Raw genomic sequence first — 23,593 nt, 5'->3', positions numbered from 1 at the left:
CGCCGCCGGCGGCCGGCCCCTGCCACCCCACGCCGCCAACACCCCGCCACCGCCCCAGCCCTTGCAGCCGCGCCCCGCCGGCCCCTGCCACTCCCTACCACCTCCGCCCCGCCCCGCCACCCCTCGCCCCAGCCCCCACCATCGCCGCCTCGCCCCTGCGCCTCGCACCATCGCCCCTGCCACCGGCCGCGCCCCACCAACGCCAGGCCTCCTCTCTCGCCTCGCCACCATCGCCCCTGCCACCGGCCGCGCCCCACCAACGCCAGGCCTCCTCTCTCGCCTCGCCACCATCGCCCCTGCCACCGGCCGCGCCCCACCAACGCCAGGCCTCCTCTCTCGCCTCGACACCGTCCTGGAGTGGATGCCCCGCCACACGTTGCGCCCCACGATCAGCAACCCAGTGGCATCACGGCTCGAGGTCCTCCTCCACCTCATTCCCCATCCCCTAAATTGGATCCATGCATGTGCTTGCTGGTGATTCCACATAGTCTCCCACGGAATCGACCATCGGGAGGGACAGATTTTGCCGTCTCGTCCCGGGCGTTGGTTAGGGCATGAGTTCGGGCGCGGTTCCTTTAGTTCCCCTGCAGGAGGAGGCAGGCCAGCAGCAAGGTGTGAGATATGTGGGAGTGCAGAGAAGAAACTGTATGTGTTCACCTGCATCCAGTGCAATGGCTGTCAACATCGGTACTCCCTTTTTCTTCACCCTGTTTTCTTCAGCTTTCATCTTGGTTCAGATGTTAACCACTCGGGAAGTGTACTGCTTGCCAATCTGCCAGATCATGCATATTTTCCCTTTTTGCTGTAACCCTGTTTACTCTGTATATTTTGTACTTTGTATGTATGGATGCTTGGGTGGGATAAGAGAATTACAGAGTATTTGATATGAAACTAGAATGGATTTCGCAATAGAAAGTGATGCAAAGAGCCAAATATATTAAATTAGACTCAAAGCGTTCCTAGATGATCCAAAATTTATTATATCCTTCTTTTGTTCTGAGGAAATTGTGTCCAATTGCACTACCCCCTCCTTCCACAATTATAAGATGTTCTAACATTTTTGTGACTTGGATGTATACAAACACATTTTAGTGTCCCTGATCACTCATTTCAGTCCATATGTCGATGAGTGAGTGAGGCAAGGAATGTGAATGCTAAGTCGGCAGGACGGTAAACACAGAATAAGCCAGGGTACGAATTATGAACTGAATAAGTACTTGTGGATTTCAACACTGAATTAGTGGCATGAGTATCTACTTTAAGAATATCATGTTGCCTACAGCCTAGAATTAGTGACATCATGTCCTATTTCGCTGCCATGAGTATCTACTTTAAGGATATCATGTTGCCTACAGCCTAGAATTAGTGGCATGTAACTTTTCATTTGACCCGAACAACTTTCTGACTTGCTATTCAAATCTCAGTGCCAAGTGAATGAACCTAATGCAGTGTTTTGCTAGGAGTTTGTTTTATATGTGCAGGTTTGTTTTAGAACTATAACTATTTGATAAGTTAAGATGCAGGATTAAATGATTCCCTATGTTGGCACTTTTTGATGCTAGCATGTATAACGACATTGGTTGGAACAACTTTAGATAAGCTACATCATTTGTATTGTTCCATTTCCTAGCGTTTTTGTGTGTGCAGTCAACCTTATCGCTTTCAGTTTGTCCTGTATCATATCAACTAGCAGCTGGGGTGCGCCCATGGCGCACCGCCTGAGCGGTAGCTCGGCGGTGCCAGGTGGGAAAGCGCCCCTTCAGCTAGTTTATGCATCCCTTGTTAGCACATACATATGCCAAATATCATCAACTATATGAACTTAATTACAGTCATTTGAAGAACTTCAAAGATCATTGATGCAAAAGTCAAGTAGGATTACAATAATCCTATACGAACACATAGATAGCAGGTTGATAACCTAGATGCCATTACAGATAATTGAGGTGGTTCAAAAGTAAGGCAAGGCGGTGTCCAAAATACAGTCACACATCCTTGTAGGTAGGACGTAACCAGAAGGTTCAATGGAAGTGATCATGCTACATGGAATATATGTATAGTCGTATATGCAATAATAGTTGCGATCGACTGTAGGCCTAGAGGGAGGTGGACAGTAAAAGACAGACGCCTAGGTGAATATGCTATCTTTCTCCATCTGCAATGCATTGAACATACAACAATAATTGCACATTACACATCTAAACTTGCTTTCTTTGAACATAAATGATATTGATTTGAATAGTATACTATGAATCACACCAACAGAGAAAAACACATCTTAAAACCTGGCTACTTCAGGCATTCCAAAAAATGGAAAAGAAGACATACAATATCTATATTGTACAATTTCAGAAGGAAAAAGGACATGTCTTGTAAGGGCTAACTCACATGCTTGTTACAATAAAAATTAATATGTCGCTGTTGATTTTCAATCAGTACTATAGGATTAAGTTGATAGAATAAATCCATCTAACAAAAGATACAACACTTGTTCCGCCGACGCAACTCATACATAGTTAAGTGTGGTGTTATTAAACAAGGCAACATGAACACAAGAGCACAATTTTATCATCCAGATTTTACAAGAAATCATTTTCTAGAAGGATCTGATTTGGAGAGATTATTATTTACCTTCATATCTAATTGTCGACGTCGAGCTCTTGCATCCTCAGGCTATCATCTCTTAATAGAATAATTGATTCTGGAAGCAGTTCAGCTTATGCAACTGTTATTCCTATTTGTGCTCAGTGGAAATTCACAGTAAAAAATAATCGAGTTTATAACTGAGAATTATGAAGAAATGTCTTACACACTAAATGCTGGAGCATTGAGTTTGGCCACTTATGTTTTGAGCCCCAACCCACAAATCCTTGTTGGATAGCACATAGAGATCTGACGATTCAGTGAATCCTTGGAGTCAGCAGATACAAGAACCATAATGTCATCAGATATATCATCCGAGTTATCGAGCACTTCCATTCATCTTGACAACGATTGTTGCCCCTGTGCGGCTGTGCCATTGTTTATTCCACTGCTTTTTTCCTTCAAGCTAAACTCTGCTCTCTTGAGATCAACCCCTCCCCTCCGTACCCTGGTGCGATAGATTGATTTTAGGAAAAAAATTGACAAACTGGTGCTGCGCCGGATGAGAAGAAATAACCAAGCTGCTCATACCTCGAAGGAAAGAAGGAAGGAGGAACTGGAGACGGCGGCTCAGATCTACGGCTTGGCGTCCCTGGAACCCATGACAAGACACCGCGCCAGTCCCTCGTCGCTCAGTTCCACAGCCCCTGCCAACGCACACGACGCTGCAGTGGCTGCCTGAGCCCGGGCCTCCATACCGGCGGTGGCGCGGCGCGGACTGGAGGGCTGGCCCCGGAAGATGGAGAGATCTGACGTCGCCATCGCCGCTCGGGGGCGCGGTTCTGCGCCAAGGGTCGGACCTCCTCATCGCCGTCGTTTTCGAGTAGCCGCGGTAGAGACAAGGGGGGAGGAATGAGAGAAGGTGACGCACACGAGTGGGAAAGGAGAACTCGAGAGGCTGAGGAGATGTGCGTGCGAAGAAGACGACGGGGACGACAAAAAAAAACGCAACGAGATTTTCTCCACCGACCATTGTTCCTCTGCCGACGTGGCTAGTGCGAGGGCTCGCCCTTTACGCGTAGCTTCTTGTTGTGGATTATCCATGGTGAATCTTTAAAAAGTTCCATTTCTATGCATATTTGTTGGATTAGAGTAGATCAATGTCTTTAGTAAATTTCCGATTTCATTGTATGATCTTTGGTAGCCTCAGAGAACTAACATTTATCTGTGTGATACTTCAGAGCCAACATGATGATATTGAGGGGAAGTTTTTTTAGGAAAGGGCCGCCCTTGAAGCCAAGTACCAGAAGCTGTATGAACCATTGTACGCTAAGGTACGCTTACTCCGTGTTTATAATGTTTCAGGTGAATATATGAAAAGATATAACTTCTGTCCATTTCCTTATGTGCAAATTGTTCCATTGTTTTCCATGGTTTCAGAGGTACAACATTGTAAATGGAGTTGTGGAGGTTGATGGTGTTGCTCAAGAACCTACCAGTGAAAATGCTGCAGAGGGGGAGATTCAGATGGTATGAAATCAAAGTTTGCACTGCCTCTTAGAGATCACCATTCTGATGTTTTGTTAACCTTTTTTCAGCTAAAGGAATCCCAGATTTCTGGCTCACTGCTTTGAAAACAAATGAAGTGCTGACTGAGGAGGTAATTCATAGTGTGATGTACTTCTCGGTGTTCTTAGCTCTTCCCTTAATACATTTTTGACTGTATACTTGATTAATATTTTTCTCTTTATCATCTAGGAGTTTTTCATTTTGTAACATAGAGTACAACGAATTTTCTTGGAAATTAAATGCACTATTTCTCTAGCTTGAACGATTAGCTATTTTTAAATTTGAAAATTCTGAGCATACCATTGCTGAATTTTATTGATTAGGGGAATTATTACGGCAAGAACGCATTATTCTTGGCTATCAACAGAGAATGTGATGAGATGGCATTGGTTGCAGATGAAATGAAAAAATATTTATAGGTCGGATTGACTTATGCATAGGTGTATTGATTGAAATTATCCACTTTGTTGTGTTCTATGTTTTCATTCCCTTTTGTTGATGAAGATTGATTTTTTCAGTGCAGATCTAGATTGTAGAATTCCATGCTTGAGTTAGGGCTTGTGATTGGCCTTTGTGATGCGCACGTAGATTCTAGGATGTACTTGATTGATCTATGAGATGTGTGGCTTGGTGGTGAAGGTTTCTCACATCTGCTTGGTTGACTATGTAGAAATGAGCATGTTCACCATGCGGATTGTTCATATATTCTTTCGCTATGTCAGTGTTGATCTTATTTACTTGATTTTCTATCAATTGCTCTTGCCAGTGCGAGAGATAGTAGTAGATTTAATGGTAGTATTTTGTTAATTTTAATAGAAATCCTTTTTATTCTCAGATCCATGTCGTTTATGCACTGCCACATTGGTTCATCTTTATTTCCTAGAGTATCCTGACAGGTTTTTGTAGGATAAACATTTCTATCATGCTAAGCATTTTTTTAAGTAATAACGCAACCTGTAAGTTTGGGAAATTTATACTTGTTCATTGTAGCATTCGTATTCCTGTAAGCTTACACCTGATATTTCCATCTTATAATTGCAGGTGTATTCACCTCATCACACCATCAGTTCTGATCAAGGTACCCATCATTTCCTACATTGCAGATGTAAAGCCATTTTTTCTAGGGATTGCTGATATTAAGTCTGTCATTCGGCAAAATATTTTTGATCCTAATAAATAATCAGATTATTGTGCTCATAGTTTTTCTTCTCTTAACTAGGATCTGGATGTGGTGCAAGCTACAAACACCGCCCCGAAGGAGGCATCGGGATTGTTATTGACTGGGAGGAGCAGGAGGCAGCCGGAGAGGCAGTAAGCACCTTGACAATGACAGCCATGACCCGGCTTATTTGGTTATCCTTCATATGTCACCTAGGTTGGTTTGTGGGAATTGACATGCATTGTTGTTCCATTTAACTGATTTATTTGATAAATATATGACCATATGAGTAACCTATTGTTTGTTTTAGTACCATTTTACTTATCTATTTGATAAACATGTGACCATATGAGTAACTTGTTGTTTGTTTTAGTACTACGAGACACCACATTCCTATTTAATAGGGAATTTATTATCTATCATTCAGGCTATGATAATTGTTTTTTACTAACGTTTGAAGCTCTATTGTATGCTTTAGATTTATCTACTACTATTAAACAATCAAACATATTCATCTCTAGACGCATCCAACCTAATCTACGTGTAACATCCCAAACTAATTATAGCCTCATGATCCCAATCACTTGATTTTATCTAACAGTTCAGATTACTCTATCTGCCACACATGAGTGCGTTTAGGAATTTTAGAGTGCATACGAAAACTCTTCCGTCCCATTATGACCCGCGGTGGCGACCCCATCAATCACGCACAAAAAAAGAATCAGATCCCAATCAGATCCCAATCAGATCCCCTCACCCTCAACCGGGCGATGCACCTCTGGCTTGCCATCACAAGACCTCCCAGTTGGCGTGCTCCTCCTCCCCCTTCTCACTAGATTTCATCTTCGCCAATGAGAGGTGCTCAAGGGGGGCTCCGGCGAGGGTGGTGGGGAGCAGCGACGCATTGGCGGGCAGTAGTGCTTATGCAGCACATAGCGGCAGCGCTGTAGGGCGGGAAAATGGAGGCCGGATGGCGCTGAAGGCGGATCTCGGCCGCAGATCTTGGCTACGAGCGTGACACGTAGAGGCTGTTGGCAGCCGCATCACCAAGCGGCAACCCCGCCGTTCCCTGCCAGAGGTCGCTGACGCCTTCCCCAACTTTTGGGTCGGCACCCAGATTGGAGGCCTCCCTTTTAGCTCCTTTTAGTGTTTGGTTAACACGTTTCTATGAAATTGAAGGTATCAGTAAGGTTCTGTTGTGTGTTCACATTAATTCAGAAATTGTATGTATGAATCAGACTGCATCCGATGTTGTGCTTCTCATGTTCCCTTGAAAGGATTGTTGGATGGAAAGATGTTTTACCTTTCATGATTTCTGGTGTGCGTATGACCCTCTAAATAACTTTTTTTTCATCTCATGCGGCAGCAGAGGTTTAGAGTAAGGCGTTGCAGCGTGGATGCACATGGGATGCTGCACGTTAAAGTTCTTTACTTTGTCGATAATTTCTCTAATGTAGATTATAAGTTATGTAACAGAAATATAATTTAATTTGTGTATGGTGTGGATTCCAAAACTAATCTGCTTCTACTGGAACGCTCGCTTGTACTAGAATTTTTCTAAAGCTAATGGAATCCCCTTGTACTCCGTCTAAAGCTTTCATGATGACTACTTTTCCAAGATACATGTGACAAAGAGGAGGAGCTCAGGGAGCTGAATGTGAAAGGATAAAGTAGTCATGAAGGAGAAATCATATGTTGGCTTAACTAATGCTTCCTAATCAGCATGCTTTTCATATTGTCGTTTATATTGAACTAATATAGTTCGCTTTTGATTAAGGATCTTGACATGGCACCTAGCTGTTTTTGATTTCCTGTAGTTTTTGTTGATCTTCTCCTTCTTCGGATTAAATTGCTCATTGATTTTCCTATTCTTTTGCAGGAACATGAACCTTATGATGACCGATAGTTGGATGTATGTGAGAGGTACATGTGTTATCTCATAAGCATATCAAAATACAATCATGACGTGTATAATTATCCGGTTATACTTTTTGTTCATGGCTCAACAATCGACCAAATTAAATGACAGGATGAACATTCAGACATCCTTGATGACTGGGATTCTAGGAAGACGATCACATACTCGACCAGCCCACCCGTCACCGCGAGACAAGTTAAAAGTGAAGCAACTACAGGTTTGCATCGAATGTTTTTACTATTGGTTTCTTCAAGGGTAGAAACTTATACCCAACATATGTCATTTTTAGGTTAATTGGCTAGCCCCTCTTTTTATAATGGTCCAATCAATTTAGAGAAAGGGGAAAAGAAAATGTATGACACAAGGATCCTAAGGCCTAAACATTTGAATTCCTGGTCCTATTTATGATCCTACAAGCGCTATCTCTATGAGCTGAACAATTATAGCAGAGGACACAATCAAATTCAGAGGTTAGAGCCTGATGAGCAATGTTATGAGAGCTTGTTTTTGATCTGCCTATTTTCCGCGAAATTGGGACGTGATGGATGGTCCTTGTGAGGTTCTCCAAGAATTTGATTCCTCATTTTTCCTGTTCTGGTAGTATGATGGATTTTGATTAGTTAAGAACCTGCAGTTTCTTTGGTAAGTTGGGATTAAGAGTTCCTGATAGGAATAGGATCCCTACCAGCGCGAGGTCTTAGGTTATATGGGTGGAAGAGAGGTTGGCGGGGCGTGGCACGCGGCCGGCGGCGGGACACAGTGATCGCGTGCGCGCAAGAGAGAGAGAGAGAGAGAATCGAGACGGCTAGGGTTAGGGTGCCGGCTCCTGTGGGAGCCGAGAACATATGATTGCTTCTGCTTAACCAAAACGGAGTCCTTACATGACTATATATAATCTCCCTAGCCTAACAAATACGATAAACTAGGCTAAGCCCCTAATAACAATAAGATAAGTTGGGCCAGGCCTTTAAGTGGTTGCGCCCTTGGGCCCCCTCTGGTTATAATGAATACCGGTCATAACAGTTTCATATATATTTCTGCTCTGGTAGTACGATGGCATTTTTTTTTGCACTGTCTGATTTATTCACTATGTTATTACTTAGACCAGGCTTCTACCTTACTTGAGTTAGTATTTTCTTGTGTATTCCAATAGCTACTATTAATTATATTTATTTTTCCTTCAACGGGATCAACAAATTGTTAAGCGCACATGCTACAACCATCAATTTCTGTGATATTAACCATCTAACTCTGCAATGTTCACACACTGATTTCCGTCATCTATACGATGATGTTTCCATTACAGTTGTTTGTTTCTCCAATGACTATGTATACTCTTACGCACGATAAAAAATATATTCAGGCTATGCCAGTGCATCCAAAAGAGTTGGTACCCACGAGTTCGTTTTCCTATTATGTGCATTGCTGGGAGCCTCGAACCTTAAAAAAATTATGTTACATACGAAATCATTTCCATCAGCGCCTGCCTACAACATAAAAATTGTTAGCCTTCCCAAAGACGGATTTCTGCACAACATTCTCGGAATTGACGTATGTGTGTCCGTACATTTTTCACCTTGACTATAAGTGGAATGGTTTTTTATTTATTCAACTGCAATTCAAAACATTTAAGTACCGCACTATATGTTAATGCTACTCAAACTCCATTATTATAATAAAAATATGTTCAAGGCTACTTTGTTGTCTGCCTGATGGTCTTTTTCTATGAATTTCATACGCCAACTGCTGATACAAGGTCCTTATAGGAAAAAAACAAAGGCACATGCCCTTTGAAAAACCAACAAAGGATTCCTGGGTGAACCCTCACTTTTAATACAAGTTCACTAGACGACTGTTATATCTTTATGTAGCACTGGAATGATTGGATGAAGTTGGATGGGAGATCTCCATTCAGCTTTTAGAAACCATGATTTTGTTTGGTTGGTTAGGTGGACAATATAGGTCTATACCATTCAGGGACGAAGCCAACATGCAAGCATAGGGGAGGCAAGTTTGTTCATGGAGGGGGCAAAATTCATATGAAGTAAAAAAAATAGCTACAACAACCATTATTATAGTAGAAAAATCAATTTGTTAGGGGGGGTCTAGCCCCCCTTGTCCCCCCCTAGAATCGTCCCTGAGATCATTAATGGTAGTTATTTTTTATTTGAACTAGCACTTGTAACAAACATTATATATCTTTGTATGCATTTTTGGTGTTGAGATTTTGCTTTAGAATATTGGCTCACTGCCATTAATATTTTTATGTAAGGCTGTTTTTCAATCATAAAAAGTTATCTTATTTATTAACAACCAATGAAAACACCTAATGGATGGAATAACATATATTGTGGTCTGTATGCAACAACATGGTCATAGTTGTGTTTCACCTTTAAAACCGTAACTTGAGCGACATCACAGAATTGTGTTTCCATTTAAGATTTTTTTTTGAAACATTTATTTTGTGTTTGTATGAATTCCATTTTCTCAACGTATGAGACGTGTTCCACACGGAAGCTTACTAGTCAGCCTAAAAGAGCTCATGTTAAAGTAGGACCGGTCGTCACTTCCTCTCATCCCCGTGAGTGAGAGAGAGAGGTGGGCGAGCAGGGTGGGAAAGGGGTATGGAGCACCGCGACGGATCTCCCCGGGAACCGGTCGGAGAGGAGGAAGGAGCACATTCCCGTGCCCTCCTTTTGCTCTGCTTATCCATCGCCGTCGGCGGCGGGGTGTCGAGATCGCGAGTAGGGTGTTGGGATCGAGCACCATCACGGGGTGCACGGCGGGGTGACGGAGACGACGAGGCGGAGCTCCTTCCATCGGCTGATCGGCCTGCCACGGGTCGAGGTCCACACGACCGCATCTGGGGGCACCGATGTGTACCACGGATGCCTGAGATGACGACGGGCTTTGTCGTTCCCTATTGCGGTCGTGGGATGCGAGGACTGAGGCCGGAGTATTAGTGCAACGACGGTGATGACAGAGAGCTTCCAGCTCCCGTTCTTAGGCCCTTCTCGGCGACGAGGAGAGCCACTCCGGCGCACTGGGGAGCAGCTACCCCAGGTTGTCTGCGCCCGCGGGCCTTTGCAGGGCCGCTCTGCTGGCTGGCGTTCACGTGCAGGTTGCTCGTCACTTTCCCCCTCATTTCTCGCTGCTTTTTCACTCTATCTAAATCCCCATGGCATGCACTGTTTTTTATTGCTATGCGTCGGATAATATGGTTTTGATTCATAAATTTGTTTCATTTTTAGTTCATTCTTTTGTTAGATTACGATGTAACGACCTAGCAAGACGCACAACCGATAATTTGCTATGACTAGTTGCCATGGCAACATTCTGGAGTTGTTGCCATGATAAATTTCTTTAGTATTCCCTCCGTTTCTAAATACTCCTTCGGTTTCTAAATATAAATCTTTTAAGAATATAAGTCTTTTGAGAGATTTCACTAATAGTTTATATACGAAGTAAAATAAGTGAATTTATGCTTTAAAATATGTCTATATGCATCCGTATGTAGTCCACTGATGAAACCTTGAGAAAGACTTATATTTAGAAACAGAGGGAGTATAAGTCTTTTAAGAGGTTCTACTAGAAAACTACGTACGGATGTATCTAAATACACTTTAAAATATAGACTCATTCATTTTGCTCCGTATGTAGCCTTTTAATGAAATCTTTAAAAAAAACTTATATTTAGAAACGAAGGGAGTAGTTGTCATGGGCATAATTTGCTATGATTAGTTGCCTGGAGTAGTTACATATTTTTCCATGCTTGGTCTATCGTCCTTGTATCTTTTCTCTTAGGGACATTATTCATATTACATAATATGTGATGATTCTTTGTAGGAATACAACATTTTGGTAGATTTGTCATGTGTCCAGTACTAATTATTCACTTTTTTCCATGATAACTACAACTTTTTGTTTGTACGAAACTATGACGTTTTTTTGCCATGGCAACCTAACATGTACTTACTCCGTCTCAAAATAAACGTCTTAACTTTAAAATAACTTTATGGCAAAAGCTTGGCTTCAGTCGACAGATCGCACGCGGGCGTCCGCTCCCTCGTCCATGTGACACGCATCCAACATTATTTTTTACGGTTTTCAACTGAGTCCTTGTTGCAGTTTTTTCGTCGCAACTATTCGGATGTTGCAGGATTTAGATCTGGATCCCTCGAGCACGGTTGCCTCACATGTTCCTTCCAAGCGTTCGTTCTATTTTTAATTTGTGCAACATCATTTATGTAGCAAAAGTCCTTCCGCAACATCTTCCAAGTTGCAAACAAAGGGAAGACAAAAAAATACAATATTTGAATGTTTCTGCAACATGACCTTTGTTGCAAAGAGGGTTACGCAACACCGATGTCGTTGAAATAATGAGGACATGGTTAGACCGTTGGTTGGATCAAATCTAACGGCTGCTGAGGAGGCGGATTATTTCAGATTATCCGCCGACTGACGCGCTGTCCTCATTTTTACAACAGAGGCCCTATTGCAAACACGGTATTTAGTTTGTTTTCCAGCTACGGAGGTCGTGTTGTAGAGCATCATTCTGGCCATCTCTATGAGGGTCCGGTTTTTTCTCTCAACAAATCCATTTTTTTGAGCCGTGTACATAGCCAAGAACTCATGTAAGATACCTTCTTCATCAAGAAAAGTACCCACATTAGTGTTCTTGAACTCCTATCTGTTGTTGCTCCGAACTTTCTTGATTTTTACTTCAAATTGATTTTGATCCTTTTGAGCGAAGTTTTTGAAGATCTTTTGAGTTGCAACTTTTCATCAAGAAAGAATACCCACGTAAACCTGAAAAAAATCATCAATTATAAGTATACCAAAAGAATTTCCACCGAGGCTCTTGTAAGCATTGGGACCAAAATGATCCATGTGAAGCAACTCGAGTGGTCTCTTAGTAGTCATGATTTTTTTACGGGATGACTTCCCCCAACTTGTTTTTCGACTTGACAAGCACTATAAAGTTTATCTTAGTCAGGGACCGGGTCAGAAAATGACGATAGGGGGGCAAGGGCTTGAACTAGAAGAACCGACAATATACGTAAATCAATCGACGTATATATATAGTAGTGACGTTTAAATACTCAATATATTTCTGCAATATGAATACATTTTACATATCTATTAATTTGAAATTGGCTCTACGACGATCATGATTTGGACTCTCGACAATTTTTTCAGAACTGGTTCCTCTTTCCAATTGCTTGTAAAATGTTCTAAAAAAACTCTTCTTCTTTGTGTCGACAAATGCATAATTATACAATAAAACCTTTTCTGAATTGTTTTAGAGTTGTATTTTCTACCCCCTTCTTAAATATAAGACTTTTTATAGATTTTACTAGGAGACTACATTTGGAGGAAAATGAGTGAATCTACACTTTAAAATATGTCTATGTACATCCATACATAGTTCATAGTGTAATCTCTAAAAGGTCATTTATTTAGGAACGGAGGGAGTAGTTCTATAGTTTAAGAGAACACGTCCAAACAAGTTACGGACTGCAAGTGGAGTTAGAAATCAAAACTACTGAAAGCGTGTGTAGGATCATATATTTGAGGAAATCGTCATCTTGCCGGGCGCGGGCGCGCGGAGGGTAGGAGTCACAAGCAGTGTTTGCAACTTCTGAGTAGACGAGCCGACGGCGAGTGGCGGAAGACGGAAGATATCGATCGGTCATCAGTCGGTCTGCCTTTTTTGATCAATCAATCTACTTGCGGCAGGGCTCACCTGTATGCGTCGACGTGGTTGAATACCGACCCACAGGCTGCAGCGGTTTCTGCTTGCACGACTAGATTAGGGCATCTCCAGCCGTTTGCCACCCCCCGAGGCATTTTTTTGCCGCTTGGGGGGCTGCCAGCAAACTTTTTGGCCTAGGGGGGGGGAATTTTTCCAGTCGTTGCGTCCCCTAGGAGCCGTGTCCGTGTGTGCGTGGAGGGAGAGAGAGAGGATGGGTGTGTGTATAGGGGAGCACGTGGATGGGCCAGTGAGGTAAAGGGAGGAGAGAGGGGAGAGAGAGGCGCTCACAGGTGGGCAACACGTGCAAAATGGCGAAATTAGCCCCCAGGTGCCCCCTAGCTCCCTGGGTTTGCCTTGGGGACGTCGATGCATTTTTGTCAAATCCGGTAAAAATTGAGAAGATGTGGGCGCGACTAGGCGATTTTTTAGCATCGATGGTTAAAACATGCTCTCGGAGGGCTTGTTGGGGCGCGGCTGGAGATGCTCTTAGGCCATAAGTTGCCCGCTTTATCTATTTAGATTATATTAGTATATTTCTTTTGGACTAATAGCTAATGGGACTTTTAGCATGGAGCATCTTAGAACCGTCCATGATCTTAGTCGAAGATAACATCTTTAACACCAAGTATGTGATCACCTTTAATGAGCTTGTCTATATTACGCATACCAACATGTCCTGTCCTTCTATGTCATAACCAACCTTTAGAAGATTTTGTAATAAGACATGTGCAAGGTTGTGCTTCTTAGTGGAATTAACAATGTATATATCATCTCTACGGAAACTAGTAAAGGCCTTGTTATGAATATCTCGACGAAACACTTGGCAACCTACTTTACTAAATAGCACATTGAAATCGAAACCGGCGAGTCTAGATATGGAAAGAAGATTGTAGCCAAGAGATTCAACGAGCATGACATTTTGAATGGAACTATCATGAAATATAGCCACCTTACCAAGACCAGTAGCTTATCTTTGGAGTTGTCTACGAAGGTCACATACCTATACGGTCCATGATATGGTATGATATTATAACCCACAACTGTAGGGGATCGTTTGTATCCTTTTTTGACAAGTAAGAGTGTCGAACCCTACGGGGAGATAAAGGTAGAATTAATATTCTCTCAAGTTCTATCAACCACCGATACAACTCTATGCGCGCCAACGCTTACTTTACCTAGAAACGTATGAAACTATTTGCAAGAATAAAACTAGAAGTACTTTGTAGACAGTTTTGCAAGATAATAAAGAACATGGAAATAAAAAGTTAGGTGTTGGTTTAATAAAAGAACAATAAAGTAAATATATCTAGTGTGGAAAAGTGGTGATAGGATTTGTGAGATTATCCTAGGTAATTGATAACAAGATCGGTAATCATTATTGTAGTTTTATATGAGGGGCGGACATGAGCTAACATACTTTTGGCACTTGAATCATATGCACTTATGATTGGAACTCTATCAAGCATCCACAACTACTAAAGATCATTAACGTAAAACCCAACCATAGCATTAAACATCAAGTCCCCTTTACTCCCATACGTAAAGAACCCCCTTACTGGGTGTAAGCTTCTGCCACTCTAACCATCCACTATAAGCGAATCATTAACAAATTGCAACACTCCAACAGGAACCCTTCACGTGTGCGCCTCATGGAAGATACCTTAGGACAACACCAAAATAAACGGCACAACTCAAATCAATCAAGATCATCAATCAACCCATGCCATAGGACAAAATGGATCTACTCAAACATCATACCATGGCAACAAATCTTTGGATAATAATATGTGGCATAAAACACCATGTTTAAATAGGGGGTACAACAGGATGCGGGAGAGTGGGCCGCTATAGATAGATGAGGGAAGGTGATGGTGGTGATGGCAACAAAGTTGTTGGTGCAGATCGTTGTCACGATGGTTGCCCCGACGACGTTCCGGCGGTACTGGGAGAGAGGGGTAGAGAGCACTCCTCCTCCTCCTTCCTCCTTGGTCTCCCCTAGGTGGGAGGAGAGTTTCCCCTCTAGTCCATGGCCGCCATGGCTCCCAGAGGGCAGGAGCCCCTCCGAGATTGAACCTATTTCTCTGTTTCTCTTCTGTTTTCGCCCATGTTTTTTGGCCCTTCACCGTTTCTTAAATATTCGGAGATCCATAACTCTGATCGGGCTGAAGTTTTGAGAGGTTTTTTATCGCAAAATTATATTTCTTGTGAGAAAATAAGGCCCCCACTTAAGGGGTGGCCACGAGATCATAGGGCGCGTCCAACCCCCTGGCCGCCCTGTTGGGTCATGGGGCCCTTGGTGTCAGTGTTGAAACCAAAAGATCTCGAGTAGGGGGTCCAAACTGTGGATCTTGGATCGACGGGTAACAAGAGACAAGGAAGATGATGTTCACCCAGGTTCGGGACCTCTTGATGGAGGTAAAACCCTACATCTTGCTCTTGTGTTGATGGGGTGGTACAGAGTACAGATTTGATCTACCTCAAGATTAGATGATGTGGTCTAAACCCTAATAGTAATGAGCTTAACCTGTCCTACGAACTAAAGCCCCCTGGTTTATATCGATACCAGGGGTGATAGGGTTACACAACATCAGTTAAACATCAAGGAGGGATCATGCAGGTTCCACGGGATCATGGAGTAGACGCCAAGTCTTCAAAAGAGTTCCATCTTGAATACAACATCATTTATTTACCCGAAGCCCAATAGCAACAATAGTATGACCCAGGTGTTCGGCCCATGGAAACAGGTAAGTGGCCCGAGGACCCCTTAATCCCGGACTCCCTCAGTAGCACCCAAACTGGACTCCAATGGAGCAGTTTTGGATCATCATCCTCACGCATTCAGAGTCTTCATCTTGCGGGGCAAGTTCTTCTCCTTCCTATGTTCGGCTAACCCTAGTACGTCTTGTTTCGCATTCGTGATTGACGAAACGTCGCTGGGCCCACAAAAATGAATATTTCCTTCGCAGGGTTAACCATCCCCATGATTCCCGTGCGCCAATAAGAGATATGCGGTTCCAATAACCTTCCCAAAAGAAACTCCCCTACGCTGAACGGGATAACTTATTTTTCACATAAACCATGCGTGCTACCAGCAACGCTTCCCTTCCCTTCAAATGTCAAGAAGAACGCCAGAGAGACAAAGACATGGCGAGTTCTCCAAGCTCTTCCTCACGCCCTCATGGCTATCTTCCACGCGATTGGGACAGTTGTTCTGTCTCACGCCTTTGCCTGCGGGAACTTGAAGGGCACATGTATTTGCCCTTCCCAGATTTCGCGTCTTCCCGTTCTAGGTTAACCTCCGTTGACGGCATGGCTTTCGCAGAAATTCCCAACACCCCACATGAAAGAGAGGGTATGCTTCGTTCCATTCCTCTTACGAGGTATGGGCTTCCCTATTTATCCCTTTTATGGGGCTTATTGGAATTTTATGGAATTCAAATCCACCACCTTACCCCTGGATCCATCCTCCACATTTCACGCTTTGTCGCTCTCTGCGAGATGTTGCTGGGTTGCGAGGACCATTTTGATCTCTGGAGGAAATTTTTGTGCCTTGTACCCCGATCACAGGGAGGGACTATTTGTGAATTAGGCGGATCCGAAGTATGGTGTATAGCGGGAACTGGGTATCCGTTAGGGACCCTCCGTGCAGCATCCGAAGAGTGGACCTCAGAATGGTTCTATATTCAAGATGTTCCTTTATTCGATCCAGCCAGGAGGGTGATACATCTCCAATGTATCTATAATTTTTTATTGTCCCATGCTATTATGTTATCATTTTATAACACATTTTAGGCACTTATCTACCAATTTATATTATTTTTGAGCACTATACTATTGACCCAGTGCCTAGTGCCAGTTGTTGTTTTATTCGTGTTTTTCCACTTTTCAGGTTCGAGTACCAAGTGAAGCCCAATTGATCTAAAACTTTTTGTGATTTTTTGTGGACCATAAGAAGACCATGGAGCATCGGAAGAAGGCCGGGAGGCACACGAGGCCCCCACAAGCCATCAGGCCGCGACCTCATGGCCTGTGGCCCCCTCGTGGCTCTCTCGATCTCGTTCTCTGGCTTATAAATTCCTATTTACCCTAAAAACACAAGAGGAGCTCCCGAAACACTTTTTACGCCATCACAACTCTTCGTTCCGGTGGGAGGCTATCTAGAGCTCCATTCCTGCACTCTTCTGTAGGGGGGATCGATCACGGAGGGCTTCTTCATCAACCTTGCTACCCTCATGATGATGTGTGAGTAGTTCACCACACACCTACGAGTCCATAGCAGTACCTAGATGGCATCTCTCTCTCTCTTTGATCTTCAATACAATGATCATGTCATCTTCGTTTTGATCCATATGATGTAACTCTTTTGTACGGTGGGTTTGTTGAGATCCGATGAAGTGTGGTTTTATGTTAAAATTATTCATGATAAATATTTGAGTCTCCTATTATATATAATATGATTCTTATGTGCATGATTACGATAGCTTTGTAATTCTCTCTGATCTATTGAAATAGTTTGGCCAACTAGATTGATATTTCTTTGCTAAGAGAGGTGCGTTATAGTAGGTTCAACCTGGCGAGTTTCTATATCCCAGTGACAGAAGGGGACAAGTTGTGTCTTTGTGTTGCTGCTACTAAGGGTAAAACGATGGATTTTATTCATATTAGTTGAGTTTACTTTGTCTACATCATGTCATCTTACTCCAAGCATTACTTCATTCGTCATGAAATTAATACATAGAGAGGCAAGCATAAAAACGCTCTTAAAGTGAAGTAATAGTAATAGGTGCAGGCAGGAGTCGGCCTATTCGTTTATGGACGTGATGCCTGTATTTATATGATCATTGTCGTGAAAATTGCATAACTATCCGCTCTTCTATCGATTGCCCAATAGTAATTTGTTTACCCACCGTATGCTTATTTTCTTGAGAGATGCCACTAGGGAAACCAATGGACCCCAGGTCTATTCACAACATATTGCTAAAACCTCCAATACCTTGCTTCCATTTATTTGCTTTTATTTTACTTTGCATTTTACAATTATCTAAAATTATCTACACACCTCATTATCTTGAAAATAACGAGACCAAGGGGATTGACAACCTTCTTGCCCGCATTGGGTGCAAGTTGTTTGTTCTTTTGTGTGCAGCCGCTGAAGACGGTTGTGGATTGATATTCCTATGGTTCTATAAACCTTGGTTTCATAACTGAGGGAGATACTTACCCACTTTGTGCTGCGATTGCCCGTTCCTCTTCACGGAAAACCCAACCCAGATCACGCGTATCAGGAAGGATTTCTGGAGCCGTTGTTAGGGAATATTATCATCAAGTATCAAGTAAATCCACACAAAATTTCGTTCACTTGTTCCTCTTTTTATTTGTTGGTATATTTAGTTTGTCTTATAAAAAGATACAAAAATATTTATCTTTGCTTGCTTAGCTTGCTACTAGATTGCATCTTCACTCTCTAGTTTGCTTGTTACACTTGTTACTTTTCTCTCGTAGTCACCATGTATCAAGATACTACCAAGTTGTGTGAATTTTCAAATACTAATAGTAATGATTTTATTAGTACTCCTATACTGTGACATCCTCGACTTTTGCAACAGTAATTATTGTAATTAAGCTACAGTGATCAACCGCTAATGTTGCCACGTCATCGAATTCCCATCTTAGACCCGCGTTGATTCGAGTTTGTCCGGATCCAAAATTTAAAGTCAAAAGAAAAGTATTTTATAAATTCATGTTAAATATTAAAAGAATATGTATATGAAAGAGAGAATTAAAAGTATTAAAAATAATAATGATAAAATAAAGTATAAAAAAAAGGTATTTAAAAAGAAAAATCAGTTAGTAAAATCAATGTGAAAGAAAGAAATAATAAAAAAAGGGAAAAGGCAAAATAAAACAAACAAAACAAAACAACAACAAAAAAAGAAAAAAAGAAAAAAAGGCAACCCCCCCACCCCCTGGCCGAGCTGGGCCAAAAGGCCCAGCTGGCCAGCCCAACCGCGCCCCCTCCCGCTCAAACCCTAGCGAACCCCCCTGCCTCGCTCGCCTCCCTCCCACTCGCCTCCCACGTCGCCGCCAGCCCCCCCTCGTGGGGGGGGGGGCCCACCCTCCCCCACGACAGCGCCTCCATCTCTCTCTCTCTCGTGACCCCTCTCGGTCCCCCCACCCCCACCGACAACCCCCCCACGAGAGCACCTCCCTCTCTCCCGTAACTCCCTCTCTCTCCCGTGGCTCCCTCCCCCCACGCCAGATCTCCTCCCTCCCCTCTCGCGAGCCCTCCCCTCCTCCACCTCGCCCCACCTCGGCCGACGCCCCTCTCCTGCCTCCTCCCGCCGGCGAGCCCCCTCACGGCCTCCCTCCACTGGCCCTCCTCTCCCGCAACAGCCCCTCGGCCTTCATCCTCCCACCGGCGAGCCGCCCCCCCACGGCCTCCTCCACCCCGCCGGCAGGGGCCCCGGCTGCCTCGGCCCTCCAACCTCGCCGGCCTACCACCCGCCCCCCCCGTCGGCCTTCTCCCGCTCGGTCCAGGAGGGACCGGGCAGGGAGACATCTCCACCTCGCCGGATCCGGCCGGCTCCCCCTCGCCGGCGCGTCACCACCATCATCACCGTCCCCTTCACCACCGGAACCACGCCGTCTCCTCCGCCCCTTCCCGCGAACTCCGGCTTCACCGGCCCCTCCCGTCAACGTCGGTGAGCCCCTCCTCGGGCTCCTCCCACCATGTCGTTCTCCTCACCGTCCCGGTTCCGTTCCGGCAAACGGGACCCCGATCCGTCGACGGTAGACACCGGTAGGAGGGATTGAAGTTTATGTTCTTCTATGTTGAGTTGGAGCAGAGAGAGTTCTCTGTCTCTGTGTTAACAGAGAGGGAGATGAGAGTCTTGAGAGAAAAAACAACAAATGTTGTATTCCGTATGTATGTATGTATGTATTTGATACCCGTATTTATGTATGTATTTGCGTATATAGGCACGTGGAGAAATACGACATTTGTATGGTTATGTATTTGTGATTAATAAAATGAGTAAATGGCCTTAGGCCACTTACCGGTGGGGCCAATGCACCCGCTGTCTATGACAGGGAGGCCCCACGCGATAGTTAAACTAAAAATAAAAATAATGTTTTTATTAAATAAATAAATAGATATATTAGTTAAATTAATTAATTAGAATACTTAGAGTATCACACGTGGGTCCCTCATTAAATTAATCTGATAAATCAATATTTAATCGATATAAAAACTTGTGCCTATGACGTTCGGGACCCGCTGGTCAGTTGACCAGTCAACTGCTGATGTCAGCCTGACATCGCGATGATGTCATAATAGGATTTTATTAAAATAATTAAATCTGTTTTTAATTCCTAAATAATTAATAAAACTTTGAAAATTAATATTAAATAATCCGTAAGTCAGATCAAAATATTTTCAACATGAAAGTTGATCAGCAAAACGAGACGAACCCGGATACACGGCCCGTTCGTCTGTCACGCGTCCCTAGCATAGCAAACTTGGAACTTTTCCTTCGTTTCCTGTATAACCGGTAGTAGCCCGAGACCCGGAAAATATCGTCAGATATTCTTCCGACCCGTCTATGACGGATGTTGCTGCGTTAGCTCATGTCTAGCCTGCATCTTTCCATGTCATGCTTTGTGTTGCATCGGTGCTATTATTTATTGTTTCTTCCCCCTCTTCTTACCGGTAGACCCCGAGACTGACGCTGCTGCCGGGTACATCTACGACCCTGCCGATCAGTCCTTTGCCGCAGACACCACTAAGTACTCCTGATGATATCTCTGTAGTATAGCTAGTCGGTCGTGGTTATCGAGGGTGATTCCTCTTTCACCATTCCCGATGACGCCCCTGTCGTGCAACCCCTCAAGTGGGGGACCCCCGAGGGTGATTCCTCTAAGCCCACCTTGACGGGTACATCGTTCGGAATCCAACGAGGGTGATACCTCGGATTCCCCCCGATGTTACAACCACACAGTTACTCGACCATGTTACTGGGATCATTGGTGATTAGTTGTAAGACGGGTGGATTCCCGTGAGACTGTGTTGCTGGCCTAATTAAAATGTTAATGGATTTGGGTATTTGATCTGGGTTGGTCGGAGACCTTTTCACACTAACCGGCTACGCGGGAAGAATTATGGGTACTCGGCGTCGCGGTATCAGCCGAAGCTTTTCAGATGCCAGCAATGTAGCGGCGCGCGCCCGAGTGGTCCCGAGATGCATCGCGCTTGTGATTAAGGGATGCTAGGACTGACGTCGGCCGCCCACGCCACGTGCAGGAGCGTGAAGGGGAACTGGGCCCACGAACCCTTTGTGCTTAGGATTTAGACCGGCGGGCTGGCCTCTCTAATTAGTCTTAGGTGGGGCTGCGACGTGTTGATATTCCGAGGCCGGGAAGGACCCAGAAAAGTATGTCCGGCCAGAGTGTTATCGAGCGTGACGGGACATGTGGTGCACCCCTGCAGGGATGAAAATTAACTATTCGGATAGCCGTGTCCACGGTTATAGGACGACTTGGAGTTGTGCCCCGATCTTTTACAACTACAATTGTTACTTAACTGGAATTAGTTTGCCTCGGGATTGCTTCCTCGCAGGGAGTCGAGGGAGGATCTTTAGGCGTGACCTCACTTTAATATTGCTGCAACAATATGACTATTAATGTGTTACCCCCCCTGTTCTACTCTCGTCTATTGCTGCAAGACCCTGAAGATGCTAGTCTTCGATAGGACTAGGCCTTCTCTCTCTATTCTCGCATTGCTGCAGTCAGTCCACATATAACCCCCTTCTTTGATACTGATGCATAATTAGGATAGTTCTGATGTAAGACTTGCGAGTACTTTGGATGAGTACTCACCGCTGCTTTGCTCCCCCCTTGTCCCCTTGATGCGTTTGCTGCGACCAGATGATGGAGCCCAGGAGATGGAGGTCCCCGCCGCCGACGACTGCTACCCCGACGGTGCCTACTACTACGTGGAGGCCGCTGATGATCAGGAGTAGTTAGGAGGTTCCCAGGCAGGAGGCCTTGCCTCGTTCGATCGTTGTATCTTTTGTGCTAGCCTTCTCTAAGGCACCCCATGTTGTTTTATGTCTGTACTCAGATATTTGTTGCTTCCGCTGACTCGTGTGTTTATCGAGCTTTCGTATTCTAGCCCTCGAGGCCCCTAGCTTGTAATATGAAGCTGATGTTATTTTATTTGTGTCTAGAGTTGTGTTGTGATATCTTCCCGTGAGTCCTTGGGTTTGATCGTACGCATTTGCGTGTATGATTAGCGTACGATTAAATCGAGGGCGTCACATATACCACCCGCCACTAGTGCGGATGTTTTTGATATTAATGCTTCATTGCTAAATCTTGTCATGAAAGATCAATTTTCGGGAAGTCCTAATGAGAATCCCGCTTCACACCTCAATACTTTTTTGAAACCTTGTGATATGCAAAATAAAAAGGACATGGACAATGATATTGTAAAATTTAAATCATTTCCTTTTTCACTTAGATATAAAGCAAAAGCTTAGTTTTCATCTTTTCCACATAATAGTATTGGAACATGGGATAAGTGTAAAGATTATTTCATTGCCAAGTATTTTCATCCTGCTAAGATCATCTCCCTGAGCAATCAAATAATGAATTTTAAACAACAATAGCATGAACATGTTTCTCAAGTTTGGGAGAGAATGAAGTTGTTGATAAGAAATTGCCCAACTCATGGTATAAACTTATGGATGATTATCCAAAATTTTATGCAGGACTACACTTTTCATCTAGAATTCTTCTAGATTCTGCTGGAGGTGGTACCTTCATGGAGGTGACCCTAGGAGAGTCCACAAAACTTATGGACAACATAATGGTCAACTATTCTCAATGGCATACCGAACGAGCACCAACACGTAAGAAGGTAAATTCTGTTGAAGAAATCACCACTTTGAGTGAAAAAGTGGACGCTCTTATGAACTTTGTTGCCAATAAAAATGCTCATGTTGATCCCAATTATATGCCTTTCTCTACCTTGATTGAACAAAATAATTATGCTATTGATGTTAACTTTGTCTCTCTAAATAATTTTAACAACAATGCTTATAGAGGTAATATCAATCATAGGCCGTTTCCCAGTAATTCTTCCAACAACTATGGAAATTCTTATGGTAATTCCTATCGAAATTCTTACACATTCTAATAGGATACCCTCTGATCTTGAGAACATAATTAAGTAATTCATTAATTCTCAAATGGTTTTCAATACTATGGTAGAGGAAAAATTGCATATTGTCGATACTTTCGCTAAATATGTGGATAGAATTGCTCTTGATGTAGAAACTCTTAAAAGTAAAACTTTGCCTCCTAAGCATGATTTTAATGATACTATTAAATCTATCCAAGTTCAATCAAGGAGAGTAAGGAGAGGACCGCTAAATTGAAAGCTAAGCGAGAATTCCTAGAAAAGGCTCTTACACTTGGTTTTTACCATAATCGTGATGAAGACCTTAAAATGATTGGTGCTTCTCCTATTGAATCTTTGTTTAATTCTATGAATACTAGTGATAAAGGGACTGGATATGAGTCTACTTTAGTTAAGGAGCGTCTTGTTTTC

General features: G+C 43.4%; 1 long non-coding RNA gene across 5 annotated transcripts; it reads left to right on the top strand.

The window, feature by feature from the left end:
- The first annotated feature begins 184 nt into the window (after nt 1-184).
- LOC123412154 lies at nt 185-17,246 on the top strand. 5 transcript variants are annotated; one of them, XR_006613421.1, is made up of 9 exons: nt 185-687; nt 3,825-3,917; nt 4,024-4,113; nt 4,182-4,243; nt 5,194-5,230; nt 5,372-5,527; nt 7,191-7,234; nt 7,341-7,446; nt 16,874-17,246. It is a non-coding gene; the product is annotated as an uncharacterized LOC123412154 (long non-coding RNA). The 5 variants fall into 5 exon arrangements; XR_006613420.1 differs by lacking the exon at nt 16,874-17,246 and adding an exon at nt 7,519-8,613 and having other exon boundaries at nt 186-687; XR_006613423.1 differs by lacking the exon at nt 16,874-17,246 and having other exon boundaries at nt 186-687; nt 5,372-5,463; nt 7,341-8,613.
- Nucleotides 17,247-23,593: the final 6,347 nt, after the last annotated feature.

This window comes from Hordeum vulgare, chromosome 7H, assembly GCF_904849725.1.
Source record: "Hordeum vulgare subsp. vulgare chromosome 7H, MorexV3_pseudomolecules_assembly, whole genome shotgun sequence".
NCBI classification, from domain to species: Eukaryota; Viridiplantae; Streptophyta; class Magnoliopsida; order Poales; family Poaceae; genus Hordeum; species Hordeum vulgare.
The sequence above is the reverse complement of the archived record's forward strand: the minus strand, read 5'-3'. Positions and strand labels throughout refer to the sequence as shown.